Here is a 17,370-nt window from a genome sequence, read left to right as displayed (position 1 = left end):
TTTCCTTGTACTTTCAATCCAGTTTATATACAGTATTATTCTGTTCATGTGAGTCTAGTAAATTCCAGCAATCACATGTAGGGGGGATTTTGCATCATCTTTGCTTCCACCGACAACTGTAGTGAATTAAACATTGCCAAACAACTTAAACTATTTATAAATTTGATATACAGGAATTAAAAAAAAACTGCTCTAATTATTGACAGGCAAGCCTTGCCACCTGTTTACACAGCACACAGAAATCTAAAAAAATCAGACTTACAAATATGCTGGCCTTAAGCCCTTCCTAATAATGTACAGAAATTGTATACAATTTCAATGTCAAATTCATGGCTAAATTATTCAGTTACACGTTTCAAACCAGAAAAGTGAATTCTTGCTCTAAATGGCCAAATTATTTAAAATCTTAAGAGAATAGAAAATAGAAAATAAATACTCCAAAGGTATGGACTCTTTACTTTTTATTTTATTTTCTAAAGATTTATTTATTTGAGACAGAAAGAGAGAGAGAGAGAGAGAGAGAGAGAGCGCACGCACATACAGAAGGAGAAGCAGAGGGAGAAGCAGGCTCCCCGATGCGGGGCATGATTCCAGGACCCCGGGCTCATGATCTGAGCTGAAGGCAGATACTTAACCGACTGAGCCACTCGGGTGCCCCGGCATGGACTTTTCAATTCAAATATTAATACTATGGATTTAATTATCTTAAATATGTCTATTATTCATCCTAGATTTTCCCAGGACTTAAAGGTGCTAAGCCATTCTGGACACTAGCTTGTTTCACATAATTCTCAGCTCAGATTCTCATGACATTTTTTGGGAGTTGAATTCTCTAATTGCCTACATCCCATGATGATCATTAGGGATGCTTTCTGGATTTTTTTTCTCATTTTCTGGATTTTTGGTCAGTGGTGCCCATAAGATGCCCTATCCTTGTTTATTCTCTCTGTGAAATATTTATGTAATTTTAGTCCATTTTAATTTCTCTGTACATAGCCACATGTGCTGAGTGATTGGTCTGTCCAGCAGTGTGGCTCTGGACAGAATAGGCTTCCAGGGTCAATGTGAAGAAGTGCCCCCTCCCAAAGAGACTTTACTTTTAGTGCCTGTGTGTTTTATGTTTTTTCCCCTGATGCATCTAGTCTTTATTTCTGGGATCTTAGTTCTACTTTACCTATAATGGAGGCAGTGGATAATAAGGCAACATATTGCTTAGGGAAGACCCTCCACAGATGTTTTTGGCTACTAATTGCATCTAGCTTTGTCCCCCCCAGCTGTCCAGGGACCATAGTCATGGCATCCCAGAATTTCTGCCTAATTCCTCCCCAGCTCTGCTTCCTCTAGTGGAATACCTGTCCCTCCCTCCCTCCTTCCTTCCTTCTTTCTTTTCCATCTATCTTTGTTACTTGCCAGGAGGTCTCATGGTTCAAAATGCAGGTGCGAAGGATGGACCCCCACCCTATGAGCTTATATTTCTCTGCACAGCTTGGTCCCTGGTGAATAATTAAGGAGGGGACCAGGGAGGTGGGCAGAAGGTGACTTAGGCCTTGTGCCCCTAAAATCAGCCCTGGACAAAACACGTGTTATTATTCATTACTCTTCATGCAGGCCCTCCTTGTTCCAAAAAGGCTGGGAGTGGTTACACCTGTGGCCAACCGAAGTTTGCCTTAGGGAACCCTGCATCTTATTTTTCTCCTGCTCCTTCTTCTCCTTTTTAGGATTGTTGGTTCTACATACATCGCTTGAAACTGCCCTCTCTGGAATTTCAGCCCCTCAAGACTCATTAATTTAATCAGATCACCTAATTGGCACTGCACTGGTAATGAGTGATAAAAAAACCGAAAGGCGGTGGTTCTGGACTTTTTGCCTTTGTCAGAACTATCTGGGGACCTTGTTTAAAAGAAACGAGAAGCCCCCTGGCCCCGAGAGTATTTGATTCTGCATGTGTGGGTTGGGGGAAGCAGGGGCTCAGCCTGTGTATTTTTAACGCTGTCCTGAGGGGGTTCTGCTGCAGGCTAAGTTGGACCACTTTAAAGTGTGGTGTGGAAGGAAAGAATTGGGGGCGACTTCGAGCCCTGCTTGCTTTCCATGTGACTTTCAGGCAGGTTGTTATTCTGTGCCTTCAGTTTCTCATCTTTATAATGGGTGTAATTGGACTCTTAGCCTTCCGTGTGTGTATGCAGTAAAATATTAATGAAGCACTTATCACAATGCCTGGCATGTAGTAAGTGCTTAGTAAAACTTAGCTCTGATAATGTTTATGACTATAATATTCTATATTAGTGTATTGATGACAGCATCGTTATTAACCTAATTGTGTAGTAAAATGGTAGACGCAGGCTGGCATATAAGAAGTATCAACAAATGTCGGTTTTATCATTAGGAATATATACTACATGCTATATAATATAAATAATCTTATATTTCTAGTTATGTATTATATGCCTATAAATTCCTACCTATGATTTACATATGAACATATATTATACAGTATATAGACATACTACTGTATTCTAGCATGTTTTGTTACAGCATAAATATTAAAATTATAATGATGACTATGTGAGAAAGTTACCAGTGGGTCTGGCATCTAGTAAGTGCTCATTAAATCAATGAAACCCTCCCCCCCATTGTTTGTAATATTCAATAGCAATAGTGATGTAAAGAAAAGCCACTAGCAACATCGAGGGCCTTACTCCCAAGTGGTGTGCAGTGGGCATTTTCTGGCATCCGTGGAGGACAGCCCAGACTGGTGGGTCCCACCTGCTTTGACCAGAGGGACACCGCCCAGATGGATCTGGAGAGGGAGGACAGAGAGGTGGAAGGTGCACCTCCCAGGCCTCCAGCCCTCAGCAGGGAATTTGCCTACGGATGCAAATCAGCTGGTTACTTGAGACGTTAGCGAGTCAAATAATTCTCTCCCCCGTCAGCTGGCCCCGTGGAGCACCAGGGATGTTATGACAATGGTTGCCCTGGCAACCGCGGGAAGGCGTCGGGCGGCTGGCTGGGCCCCCGCCACGCAGCCGGGAACGCAGAGCCTTGGCCGCAGAGCCAGGGCCCCGCTGCTGGATGAGCTTCGCTCCCACTGGAAAAGGGGTTGGGACTTCCTGGGAGAGGCCTGGCCCTCCCCACCCCACGCCCCCATGAACCACCAAGAAAATGTCCTGAGTACTGACTGTGCCAGGCGCGGCTCTGCAAGCTGGGGGCAAAGCCTGTGGTGCTCTTTTGAGCTGGCATTCTGATGGGTGTGTGTGTGTGTGTGTGTGTGTGTGTGTGTGAGAGAGAGATGGTGCTGATGGGGGCGTAACCATGGAAACCAATCAACAGACTCATTTGTGGGCTAAGGATAAGTGCTAGTGAGGAAAAAAGCAGGGTGGTGTGATGGTGACACTGGGGGGTGGTTGGGAAGGGGTGGTGCCCGAAGGGTAGGAAAGTACCATTTGTGCCTGTAGTGGAGGAGAGAGCTCTGGGCAATGGGGAGAATCGCGGGGCGACCCCCCCCCCCTCCCCCCCCCCCCCCCCCGTGGGTTCTCGGCGGCTTCCAGCTGTCTGCTGCTAGCCGGTGCCTGCCAGCCCCGAGGCAGCAAGAGTAGGGTGTTTGCTGACAGGCAGCCCGGAGAGGGCCAGCGCTGTGGAGTCCGCCTCTTCATCCGTCAGATTTTCAGGCCAGTTACGCCACATTTCTGAGCCTCAGTTCCTCCATGTGTAAAATCCGTGGGAGATGAGACCCTCCCCTTGGCATTGCCGTGGGATTTATAGCAGAGGTGATTTGTGAAAGATCACATAGAAGATGCTCAGTCTCCCTTCCAGCTTTCACACACTCTGCTTTAGGTTTTTGTTTTGTTTTTGTTTTTGTTTTGAATAGCACCTAAGGGGGACCTGGCCGCTCAGTCAGAAGAGCGCGTGACTCTTAATCTTGGGGTCGTGAGTTCGAGCCCCATGCTGGATGTAGAGATAACTTTAAAAAAATTAAACAAAACAAGATAGCATCCAAGCAGTGCTGGTCTGGGGCTCAGCAAACTGAACCCCAGGAGCTTAACCATGGGTCAGTCCCAGGGTTTACCTTGGTGTAGATTCTAAGTGCAAAGTTCCCCATTACACATTAAAGATTTCAGACAGGATTATTTATAGTTCTGTCACATGTCTTGACTTTAAACATTTTTTTTTCTTGTTGTTTATGCTACTAAATTTACCATCATGCTAATACGAAGTACAGTAATAAGGCACTGAGGATGCTCAGATCCAGGAGGGTCTGAAAAAATTTTTTTTTCCAGTCTGCGGTGGAAAGTGCCAGGCTGCCCCCTGGTGTGGAGTTGGAGAACTACACCTCTGGGTGCCTTTCTCTGTCAGGACTCCAGGGGATCCTTCCGACTTCATCCAGGTCCGGAGACCTTGTTTTGCACCCGTGCAGGGCGAGGGCAGGTGGTGGGCTCAGCATGGATGTGCTCTTTCCAGGAGCCCTGTGTTTATCTTTACTTGAAGGTGGTACCTTTGGACCTTGGGCCGTTCAGCTCTGCATTGACTTGAATTGAGGGTGACCTAAAAATAAATTAGGACACCTGGCAGGGTGAGGACATACAAAGACCCATTTGCAACTGTGCTTCTCAACCTTGATCTCTAGGCCTCTCTGCAGAAGCAGAGGACTATTGGGAAGAGGGCCCGTGACTGGTAATCAGAGCCTGAGTTTGAATCCTGATCGGGTGTTGCTTTTGTTGTATGAGCTCGGGCAGGATTCCAATGGCCAGAGTCTTAGTCCCCTGTCTGTAACATGGCAATAACAATTGAACACCCACTTCAGCATTGCCGTGGTGCTCTCCTAAGGCTGTATCCCTGAAGCCCTTGTGCAGAGTAATGTATTTAGTCATGTAGGGGGATTCAGCTTCATCACCGAAATTCCCTGAGTGTGGAGGACAGTGACTCTCACACCCCCTGGGTGTGAAGAATCAGCTTTTCTGTTCTCCCAGTACTTTGTAGCCAATGCTTTGGTAAAATATGATAAAATGATTTTGTAGAAAAATGAAGGGGACTGAAATATCCAAACAAAATACAAGCCTCACTTTGAAGACATTGGATTTAAGAACAGAAAAGCACTCTGTCAAATCGCTATCAAAGTAATGGAATGCTCTCAATTTCTGTGCTTATCTGAAGGAGGCTGGCCTTCATAGCCTTCAGAGCAGGCCACACCTAGAATAGCTGAACAGCCCTGCCCTGGGGCAGGGAGGATGGGTCATTGATTTTGTATCCCTCCCTCTTGGTATTTAGAAAGCCCCTTAAGACACACACTCAGTAAATGAATGAATGGCAGGCCTTCTCCTAGAATAAACATAGAACTCCCACCGGTATCCTGTGATCATGGCACATTGCTATCTACGAGACTGTTCTCTTAATTTTGCACCCTTGTGCCTGTACTGAAGCCTGGCTGCTCCTCTGTTCTGGCTCCTCTCACCTGGTCTTGTGATTTGTGTTTGCACATCCACATCTGTCTCGTCTGCCCCCCTGGGAGCCCCTTCAGGCCTGGACCAGTGCAGACTGCTCTTTGAATTCCCAGGGCCCTGGACAGGGTCTTTCCCTTAGAGCTGCTCGGTGAATGCCTACTACCCACAGGAGCCCACAGCCCCAGAAGCCACATGGACTTCCGGAATTGGGTTTCTGCCCCCGTTTTGTTGTCCAAGGATCCCGATGCTTTAGCTTGTCAGAGAAACAAACTGCTTTCATTACGTAATTCAGACAGTAGATGAATGTTTCTCCTGCTTGCCTGACCCTCAGAGTCATTGGGGTGCTTGTGTTTTTATGAATTCCTGGGCCTTCCCCAGATTTGGTGAATCAGGCTTCCTAGGGGATGGGCCTGGAAGGTTGATATTTGAACAGATACCTCTAGATGATTCTTATGGTCAGGGAATTGGGGAAAATGGATGCTTATATGTAAAATTATCTTCTACCTTGGAGAGCTGCTAAAGCTCTATGGCTCTCAGTCTCCTCATCTGTAAAGTGGGGACATCTCTGGGGTTATGAAGGTTAAATGAAATAAGGTAAATGAAATGTTTAGCTGAATACCTGTACTGTTTATAACATACAGTATATAATAATTATATATGTAGTTTAGTTATATATAGTATAATTATCACATGCATAATATAGGGTTATATGTAAACTTTTTTTTCTTTAAAGATTTTATTTATTTATTCATGAGAGACACACAGAGACAGGCAGAGACATAGGCAGATGGAGAAGCAGGCTCTCTATGCGGAGCCCAATGGGGGACTCGATCCCAGGACCCCAGGATCATGACCTGAGCCAAAGGCAGATGCTCAACCACTGAGCCACCCAGGTGTCCCTATAAACTTTTATATATAAACTTATTTAATGAAATGGTGGACATTGCATGTATCATATACATGAGATATATGTATCATGTATTTATCAGATATTGTCTAAGGGCTTTATACATGATTTCATGTAATCTTCATATATATATATGTATATATATGTGATGTATATATGAACTGTCACAGCTAGCATTGTTGCATGGATTAAGAACGAACTGCAGGAAAAATGGAGACCTTATTTAATGAGGTGGCTGACTTTGACTATGTCCCACATAGCTTTATTGTTGCTAAGTGTCAGATTTTCATGAGGTTTGTGATGAATGATCATATAAGTAATTCAAACTTATAGAAAAATTATAAGATATACATGCACAGAAATAAGCAAATAAATCCCACTGATGATAATCCAGAGATGCAATTTAACTTTTTCTTAACTTTAAATGGGGGCAGTGATGGGATCTATATCACAATGTCACTGTGTGGAGTAAATAGACAAGTCACAAAAAGTGTTTATCACACCATTTGGCTCAGAGAGAACCCCTGTTGGCTGACAGCTGCGATTATTCTATGCTATCAATCTTGGGGACCCGCTGGGGGAAACTGCTAATTCCCAGGGGATATGTTCCACTTGGGAAGTATTGTTTGTCCAGCCTCACACTTGGGGCAGGTTTCTGGGTTTTTCCCTGCTCAGATTAGCTGTTCTCTTGTCCTGAAAGGTGACTGGTTCCCCTTTGCTTCAAGGGGAAGCCTCGGTCCTGTGATTGCCCTCTCTGCCTTTCTTCCCTACTCCGCCTGCTTCTTAAACCCATCTATCTCCCCCTCATTCCTAATGCATCATAGTGGGGATGCCCCTTGATTCTTGGTCCTGGGCAGGTATAGAAGGTCCAGTCTCTGGGTGACTCTGGAAACATCTCCCAGAATTCAAGCATTCCTTCAGCAGATAGTTAGGACACTATGTTCATGTCAGAGGAGGGCTCAGCTTGCTTTCTGCACAGACAGTATCTCATGTGATGCCTCAGCAGGCCTGTGAGGAAAAGTGGTATGTGCCCATTTTACAGATGAGAGAGTAGAGGCTCAGGGAACTAATGTGACTTGCCAAAGCCTCAGAACTAGAATTTAGAAACACTTCTCCCACAATACCTGGAAGCCTTCCCAAGATGAGTGAGGCCTGACTTTGGATTTCCAGTTCAGTGAGAAGGATCCGTGAGCAACTCATAGTGCAACATTCTGCAAAAGGGAGGGAACTTTGGGATCATGCTGTGGTTCCCCAACTTACATAGTTTTGTGGATCTGGGTAAGTGATTTAACCTCTTGACACCTCAGTTTTCTTGTTCACAGAATGGGCTCAGAATACCAGCCTCACAGCTAACATTGTTGCATGGATTAGAAATGAACAGACACATTCAAAGCACTTGTCCTACCGTGCCAGGCTCACTGCAAGTATTTAGTAAATGGTGGCTGCTCTCATGGCTGTTGTTCCTGAAAACGCTTTATCAGAGCCGACAAAGATGCCCCCAGCAGACATCACAGAACTGCTCACATCATGGGCTTTTGACCCTGGGATCAAAGGAATCCCTCATGCAGAAGATTAAAAAGAATGAGTTAGATCTGTATGAACTAACAGAGAAAGATGCTTGAGGCTTGCTACTGAGTGAAAAAAGTAAAGATATAATTTATGTGTAAAAAAATAACCCTACACATCCAACTGTGCTGTGGAGTTTATACACACACACACACACACACACACACACACACACACACACATGGACATGCATAGAGGCATAGAAAAAGGTCTGGAAATATGGACACCAACCTAGTCTCTGTTGTTACTTCCATTATGTCTAGGGAGAAGAAGGCCAGCATTAGTAGGAGTGGGCAAAGGGGGCTTTGGCCTCATCTGAAATAGTCCAACTTTTCCACAAGGAAAAGATATACACGTGCTTGTTAAATAATTAACATTAAAATAAAGTTACCCTTTCTGCAATATTTTGGGCTTGGAATCAGATTGGGTTTGAATCTTTGCTCTCTACTTACTAGCTATGTGATCGTGAACAAATGGCTTAACTTCTCTGTGCATAATTTCCCCATCCATAGAATGTAGATCTTAACAGCATCTAGCCTCTGGGAATGTGTAAATATATTGACATGATGTGTGTTAGTTCTTTAGCCTGGGCTTGGCTCATAGAAGTGCTCAATAATGGTACTTTTACTATTGTGCTTACTTCATTTATCCAAATGATAAATCCTTCCAAATCTAGAAAGGGCTCCTTAACCTTTTGAGAGATATCCAGTGTCTTCATTATTAGCTGATGATAATGCAAGGAAAACTGTGATAAATGTTATAAGAGAGCATGTAAAAATAAAATGCCGAGGACTTGCTGGAGAAGGTGACATTTGAGATGGACTTCAGAGAAAAATATTTCCATGAGTTGATGGGGTGGTGTATCAGCTATGTGCCCCCATAATGCTGCATAACAAATGACCAGAAAACCTTAGTTGCATACAACATAAATGCTTGTTAGCCATGCATCTGGGGGTCAGTTGGAGATTCCTGGCTCTTCTGATCTTGACTGGGCTCACTCACAGCTAGGCAACAATTGGCTATTGTCTGAGTTGAGATGGTTTTGTCTAGGGTGTCTGGGAAGACTTGGCTTTACTCTACATGGTCTCTCATCCTTCAGTTGACTAATTAGCCTGGACACATTCTTACATAGATGGCAGATCCAAGGCAGCAAGAAGAACCATGCAAAGCCTTTTTATTTTGGCCGAGGCAAGAAGCTTCACCAACTGATTGCAGGGTTGTAGGCACAGACTCTGCCTTACTTGTGAGTTAATTGTAAGGGCACATTGTGAAGGGTACAGGGCAGGAGGCATGAAGGATTCGGGGCATCTTTACAATCTACCCACAGGTGGGTATAGAAAGGACTTCTAGATGGGGGAGCCTGAGCAAAATCATGGAGGGGCAACATTTGAGGTGATGTGTTTAGGGAATTGGAAACGAAAGAGGTAAGGAAGGAGAAATGGACTACAGTTGAACCCCGAATAATGTCTGAGTTTGAACGTTTTTCTGTAGAACAGTATTTCCCAAACTCATTAGTTTGATACCACCATTGTGCTTTTTGCCATATCTGTATATGTTCTTTAAACCAACTCAGTTTTTTTTTTTTTTTAAATATTTTATTTAAGAGAGTGAGAGAACACGAGTGAGGAGAGGGGCAGAGGGAGAGGGAGAAGCAGGCTCTCCACTGAGCAGGGAGCTGGATGCGGGGCTCAATCTCAGGACCCCAGGATCATGACCTGAGCAGCTGAAGGCAGATATTTAACTGACTGAGCCACCCAGGTGCCCCTAAACCAACTCAATTTTTGAAAACATACATATACTTATTTTTTTTAAGGTTTTACTTATTTATTCATGAAAGACACAGAGAGAGAGAGAGGCAGAGACACAGGCAGAGGGAGAAGCAGGCTCCACGCAGGGAGCCTGATGTGGGACTTGATCCCGGGACCCCAGGATCACGCCCTGGGCTGAAGGCAGACACCAAACCGCTGAGCCACCCAGGGATCCCCCCATACATGTATTTAAAAATAAAACATTATTCAACTATTGTAACAGAAAACTAGTACCACTTGCCATAAATGGAAGCAACCAAGAAAATAAACACCATACAAACAGTAGTGTCATTATATCACAGTCACTATTGTTACCTGCCCAAGGCTGTGAGTCTGTGTCCTGCTGTCTCTTATAGAGATCAGCAAGTGTTAGGTGTTAAGGACGTAGCATCACTGAACAGAGACTGTCTCCTTGATATATGGTGAGATGGCTAAAGAGAGATTTGGAGAGAGGACATGTTTACTGTGGCACTCATTGTCACTTAATGCAATGCCTCAAGTTATCAGTGTTACCCAGACTTGGGAGATCTGCTACTTAAGAATGGGTTTTTGAGCAAGGTAGTGACATGGCTCCCTTGCTCCTGCCATTCGGTATCAACGCTTAGTCCAATTTTTCAATCTTCTGGGGCAATGAATGCTTAATTAAAAGTATGAGAGGGTAGCCTGGGTGGCTGAGTGACCTTTAGCCCAGGGCTTGATCCTGGAGACCCAGGATCCCTGCATGGAGCCTGCTTCTCCCTCTGCCTGTGTCTCTGCCTCACTCTCTCTCTCTCTCTGTCTCTGTGTCTCTCATGAATAAATAACTAAAATCTTTAAAAAATATTTAAAAGTATGAGAGACTGGGGCACTAGCTGTCTCAGTCAGTGGAGTGTGTGACTCTTGATCTTGGGTTTGTGAGTTCGAGACCCATGTTGGGTAGAGATAACTAAATAAAACTTAAAAAAAAAATAACGGTATGGGAGACATGATGTCACTGGCTTTCTTTGTTTCTGTAAGTCAAGAAACCATATTGTGGGGCACCTGGGTGGCTGGGTTGGTTAAGTGTCTGCCTTTGGCTCAGGTCATGATCTCGGGGTCCTGGGTTGGAGCCCCATGTCCGGGTCCCTGCTCAGCAGGAGCCTGCTTCTCCTTCTCCCTCTGCCACTTGCCCTGCTTGTGCTCTCTTTCTTTCTCGTCAAATAAATAAATAAATAAAATCTTTAAAAAACAAATGAAAGAAAGCATATTGTTTTTATTTATTCAAGAAAACACATTCTTATTTCTTTCATCATATTTGAAATCCAACATGGGCATATATAAACATAGAATAATAAACAGCAAAACTTTGTTTATTTAGGTGAAAAGTCTGAGGAAGGCCAGTAAGCAAAAATCCCAAATTTATAGATATTGTTAATAATAAAGTAAGCATATGTTACTTTTTAAGCAATTTCTATAAGTTGGTTGGATTTAAATCCTATGAATTTCAGAATCAGGATTTAAATAATGAATTGGGAGATAGTTTTCATTTTAATCCAACTAAAAGTACATTTCTTTGCAGTATAATGTACATTTTAAACATTGGAGAAAGGATATGTTTGATCTTTTTTTCATATGTTTGATCTTTAAAGAACATATATTTTGAAATAGATTAAGTTAATTTTATTTTTTTAAGATTTTATGTATTCATGAGAGAGAGAGAGAGGTAGAGACATAGGCAGAGGGAGAAGCATGCTCCCTATGGGGAGTCTGATGCAGGACTCAATCCCAGGACCCTGAGATCATGACCTGAGCCAAAGGCAGATGCTCAACCACTGAGCCACCCAGGCATCCCAAAACAGAATAATTTTAATTTATTAGAAAGACTTTTCCTGGTACTGAGAGTTAGTAAATTGGGGGCACAGCCCCTTTGAGGTAACTGTGGCAGATGCTTGTGAGTTTGGGTGGTACAAAATCAGCATTATTGGTGTGGCATTTGGAGTGGTTCTTCAGCACCACTTTGTGTGAAAAATCCCTTTTAACTCTCCTCACCATCTTGTGAAGTAGGTACGCTTGTTATAGCCTTCAGTTTCCAGGTGAGAAAACTGAGGTCAGGGCGGTTTTGAAACTTGCTTGAGGTGGTTCAGCTACTAAGGAGTGCAGTGCAATTGGAGCTTAAGTTAGCCTGACTCTGGTGCCCAAAGTTCTGGCTCCTTCCTGAGGCTTGCCTCTTATTCCAGCACACTGGCATGGAAAACAAAATTCAAGATTTGTACAGTATGGTCCTCTTTCTCTGGTACTATATTGTGCATTTCTATTTTTTCAATTACTAGGAAGCCCTCAGCTTAAAACCGTGCAAAGCAAGCAAGCTTGCTAGGCACACTTACTGCCAGTCAAAGATGGCATTTATCTGAGGGTCTGAGAGATCTATTTTGCTTTTAATTACTGGAGTTTCTTTTCTGCATGATGAAGAAAGTTGTAATCTGAGATCTCCTCTGTCCTGAAGCTTCCTCAAATGGATAGAGAGTGAGTGATAACTGCTGGAGACAGATTTCATATCTAAATCTTCAGAAGTTCAGAGCTGACTTTGATTCTCTGTACCAGAAATATCAGAAGGAAGGCAAATTTTTGGTTGATCATATTCGTTATTGAATTCCCAGAGCCCAACGAGGTGCCTGGTGCACTGGTGAATAGGGGGCACTTAGTAAATATTTTATGAATGAATGAGTGACCCAAAGGTTAGGTAGGTATATGCAAAGCATGGAGAAGATGCCTAAACTAAGTCTTAAATTAAAAAAAAAATCCTTCTGGGGCACCTGGGTGGCTCAAGCAGTTAAAATTCTGCCTTTGGCTCAGGTCATGATCCCAGGGTCCTGGGATTGAGCCCTGCATTGGGTTCCCTGCTCAGCGGGGAGTCTGCCTCTCCTTCTGCCCCTGCCCCTCCACTCATGCTCTCTCCCTTTCTCTCTCTCTTGCAAAGAAAATCTTAAAAAAAATTCTTTCAAATATCAAAAAAGCAAAGCCGTATGTACTTATTATAAACATCAAAATAGCATCTGTATACAGATGTATACTTTTTAAGTGAGTGCCCCTCCTCCCCCCATGCTTGTTTGCCATTGCAGTTCATTGTAATCTGCCCAATATTTTTCTATATAATTACATCATTGACATACCGAGATTTATTTATTTATATATTTGTTAAGATTTTATTTTATTTTTTATTTTTTTTAAGATTTTATTTATTTATTCATGAGAGACACAGAGAGAGAGAGGCAGAGACATAGGCAGAGGGAGAAGCAGGCTCCATGCAAGGAGCCTGACGTGGGACTTGATCCCAGGACTCCAAGATCACACCTTGGGCCGAAGGCAGGGACCAAACCGCTGAGCCATCCAGGGATCCCCTATTTTATTTTTTAAATGTTTTATTTATTTATTCATGAGAGACCCAGAGAAAGAGAGAGGCAGAGACACAGGCAGAGGGAGAAGCAGGCTCCTTGCAGGGAGTCCAACATGGGACTCAATCCCAGGACCCTGGGATCACACTCTGAGTCAAAGGCAGACACCCCACAGCCAAGCCACATAGGTGTCCCTAAGATTTTATTTTTAAGTAATCTTTACACCCAATGTGGGGCTCAAACCCACAACCCCGAGATCAAGAGCCTTGTGCTTCACTGAGCCAGCCAGGTGCCCCGACACACATAGAGTTTTAAAAATATAAATGTAATTATAGTATACGTATGTTGTCTTTGCAGATTGCTTTTTCACTGAAAATGAAAATCTTGGAGATTTTCCCAAGCCAATATGTATCAGTCTACCTTATTTTTGAAAGTTTATATAATATTCCATCCTATAGATGTGCTATAATTCATTCATACTTAGCTTTTTGGGTAATGTACCTTTTAATTATTTTATCATTTTAAAAAAAGACATAGTTTTTATTTTTTTAAAAGATCTTATTTATTTATTCATGAGAGACACAGAAAGAAGCAGAGACACAGACAGAGGGAGGAGCAGGCTCCATGCAGGGAGCCCAATGCGGGATTCAATCCCTGAACCCCAGGATCACACCCTGAGCCGAAGGCAGATGCTCAACTGCTGAGCCATCCAGGTGCCCCATTATTTTATCATTTTTTTAAAAAGAGTTTATTTATTTATTTATTTATTTATTTATTTATTTATTTATTTGAGAGAGAAATAGAGAGCTGAGGGGAGAGACAGAGGGAGAGAAATTCTTCAGCAGACTCCACACTGAGTGCAGAGCCCCACATGGTGCTCAATCTCATGACCCTGAGATCACTACCTGAGCTAAAACTAGGAGTCAGACACTTAACCAATTGTACCCCCCAGGTGCCCCTGGGTTCATGTACCTTTTTAAACATTATTTTCAAGTTTTAAAACTTAATTGTGCTGCAGTAATGAGCAAGCCTTTATCCCATGTACAAGCATATATAAGTATGCCTCTAGGGTGGAGTCCTAGAAGTGAAACTATTAAAATGTTGAGACTAAAATCCCTTGGCCCTCCAGTGGCATTCTCAATGGTGTCTCCCATTCTTCCTGACACTGGATAGTATCTTTGTAAAAGAAATGTTGCCAACTCATCTAAACATTTTTTCCATTTATAAGCAGGTAATACATATACATTGTATTTTCTAATTTTGCTGTAGAGAAGCAAATAGAAACAATCTCTATCGATAATCTGAATATTTAATAATAATCCCATCATTAATAATCTTAATAATCTTAGTTGTAATTATTATTAATCTTAGTAATCTTAATCACCCATAATCTTACTATCAGAGATAACTGCAGTTCACATTTTATAATATACCCTTCCACAGCTTTTCTATGCATATATACACAAATAGTTGTATACATTTTTATGATTATTTGTACATTATAAATATTATACATATTTTATACCTTATTTTTAATGATACACCATCATATAGATATATTGTAATGTATTTACATCTTCCCCTCTTGGTGAAGAGTTTAATTGTTTCCGATCTTTCTTGGCTATTATCAACTTAAGCAAAGCTATGTGAATATTCTTAATTATTTATTTAGGATAAAACCCTACAGCAGCACTGTCCTTTAGAAATACATTGACAGTGGGACATCTGGGTGGCTCAGTGGTTGAGCGTCTGCCTTTGGCTCATGGCTTGATCCCAGGGTCCTGGGATCGAATCCCACAGCGGGCTCCCCGCAGGGAGCCTGCTTCTCTCTCTGCTCATGTCTCTGCCTCTCTCTGTGTTTCTAATGAATAAATAAATAAAATCTTTAAAAAAAAAAAAAAAAAAAGGACGCCTTGGTGGCTCAGCGGTCAGGTGCCTGCCTTTGGCTCAGGTTGTGATCCCGGGATCTGGGATTGAGTCCCACATCAGGATCCCTGTGAGGAGCCTGCCTCTCTCCCTCAGTCTGTGTCTCTCATGAGTAAATAAATAAATATTTTTAAAAATAAAAATAAATAAAAAAGAAACACATTGAAAGTGACAGATGTGTGCCAAATGTGTAATTTAAAATTTTCCAGTAGTCACATTAACAAAGAAATAAATTAAATTCATATTAATAATATATTTTATGTAATCCAGCATATTCAAAATATTATTTAAACATATAATCAGTGTAAAAATATTAAGGAGATACTTTATATTACTTTTTCCTACTAAGTCTTTGAAATCAGGTATGGATTTTATACTTAGAGCACCTCTCAATTGAGATGCTAAAATTTCAGTTTTGAAGTAAAGTGTAATTCTATCAAAGTAATAGTTACGTTTAACAGAAAAACATTTTACAAGGCTTCTATTTTTTTTTAAAGATTTATTTATTTGAGGGCAGCCTGGTGGCGCAGCGGTTTGGCGCCGCCTGCAGCCCAGGGCGTGATCCTGGAGATCCGGGATCGAGTCCCACATCGGGCTCCCTGCATGGAGCCTGTTTCTTCCTCTGCTGTGTCTCTGCCTCTCTCTCTCCTGCTCTGTATCTCTCATGATTAAATAAAATAAAATCTTAAAAAAAAAGATTTATTTATTTGAGAGAGACAGCATGAGTGGGAGGGGCAGAGGAAGAGGGAGAGGGAGAGAATCCCAAGCAGGCTTCACACTGAGTGTGAGCCCCAACTGGGGGCTCGATATCATGACCCTGAAATCATGACCTGAGCCGAAAATCAAGAGTTGGATGCTTAACTGGCTCTGCCACCCAGGCACCCCTATGGCTTACATTTTTAAAATTTCAGTTAAGTAAGGTTAAAATTCCATTCTGTGGACAGACTGGCCATGCTTTGACTGCTTAGTTAGCCACACGTGGCTAGTGGACTACCATTTTGGACATTTCACGCAGACCTGAAATCAGTTTCATTCTCATAAACCAAAGCAGGGAAAGGAGTGTGTCTGCGAAGAGGATCTGAGCATCCCCTGGCATGTGTCAGCATCTGAAAAAACAATTTAACTCAGGATTCAGAAAACTCAAAAAGGAGGTAACAGAACTCAGGAAAGGAAGAGAAATAAAAGGGGAATGTCATTCATTAAGGTAAATAGGTGAAAAGTAAGAAAACTTTGTACAAATCAGACATACATGGAAATCTCCGTAAGACAGGCAGTGGTGCTAGGGTAAGAAGTCAGTGCAGCAGGGGTTGAGGCCCATGAGGAGAGCATCCAAGTAGGACAGTGGTCAATTAAATAAATCGGTAGACTGAACAAAAAAAAAGTATTGAAGATTGTTTTTCTCACTGAGATGAGTGATACAGATGTGGGAAATAAAAAAAGTTAGAATAAACCCTATGGTATTGGATTGTGACTGGAAGTATTGGTTATCAATACATATAAAAAAATCTAGGCATAAACTTGTGTATCTATGTATACATAGGTGCATTGCACAAGCATACATATATTGCCTAGGCTGTCCGCAGAGGGGACTGGAAACAATGACACCCCAAATTCAGTAAGCACTCGAATCTTGGCTTCTAAATACCATTTCCCGTTCAGAGGAAGCAGTGCTTCCTGGGTGAGAGGACTGATTCTAGAGCCGTGGCAGGGAAAGAACAAGATGAGCCTGGACAATTTTGTTATGTGGCAAAGAGAGGAATTGTTCAGAGAGTGACTGTGTATGCATCAAAGTATATTTCTTTCAAGTAGTTTTTTTTTTGTACCTGAGTCAAAAAAAAAAAATGGTTAAAGCAAGTCAGAAAATAAAACAAAGGACAGACAGGAGAGGTCTGTAGGTATCTTAGTTGAAAGATCTGCTCTGGGGCTTCTGGGTGGCTCAGTTGGTGAAGCGTCTGCCTTCTGCTCAGGTCATGACCCCTGGGTCCTGGGATGGAACCCTGCATTGGGCTCCCTGCTCAGCGGGAAGTCTGCTTCTTCCTTTCCCTCTGCCCCTCCATCCTGCTTGTGTTCTCTCTTGCATACACACACTACTCTCTCTCAAACAAATAAATAAAATCTTTAAAAATTAAAAAAAAAAACTCTGCTCTATTAATAGGTCAGACCCTATTCATTCAGATTAGGGAATTAGAGAAAAAAAACATTCTTTTGGACATTTTCTATTTTAAAACTCTAGACTGAGATTCCGGATTACAAGTGTGGGAACATTAGCTTCATGTGATTTTTGTGCCACTATTGCAATGGAACTTAGGCTTTTTTTATCAAGAAGAATGACAACTTTCATTTTATTAGTAAGGTGAATAGAATTAATGTTAACTGAA

General features: G+C 42.2%; 1 protein-coding gene across 15 annotated transcripts in view; it reads left to right on the top strand.

Moving 5' to 3' along the window:
* Positions 1-17,370, top strand: part of KSR2 (kinase suppressor of ras 2) — a 442,470-nt gene that overhangs the window by 103,038 nt on the left and 322,062 nt on the right. The window contains exon 1 of one of the 15 annotated variants that reach the window (XM_049102052.1): positions 3,016-3,245. The exons of 13 other annotated variants lie outside the window; for them this stretch is intronic. The gene's annotated coding sequence lies outside the window, so the exon portion shown is untranslated. Of the gene's footprint in view, positions 1-3,015; positions 3,246-3,312; positions 4,382-17,370 lie in introns of those variants that run through there. One more of the 15 variants, XM_049102051.1, reaches the window with a different exon arrangement.

The sequence above is a fragment of the Canis lupus genome, chromosome 26, assembly GCF_003254725.2.
Source record: "Canis lupus dingo isolate Sandy chromosome 26, ASM325472v2, whole genome shotgun sequence".
Taxonomy (NCBI): Eukaryota; Metazoa; Chordata; class Mammalia; order Carnivora; family Canidae; genus Canis; species Canis lupus.
Note: the sequence above shows the minus strand (reverse complement) of the source record. Positions and strands in the feature narration are given on the sequence as shown.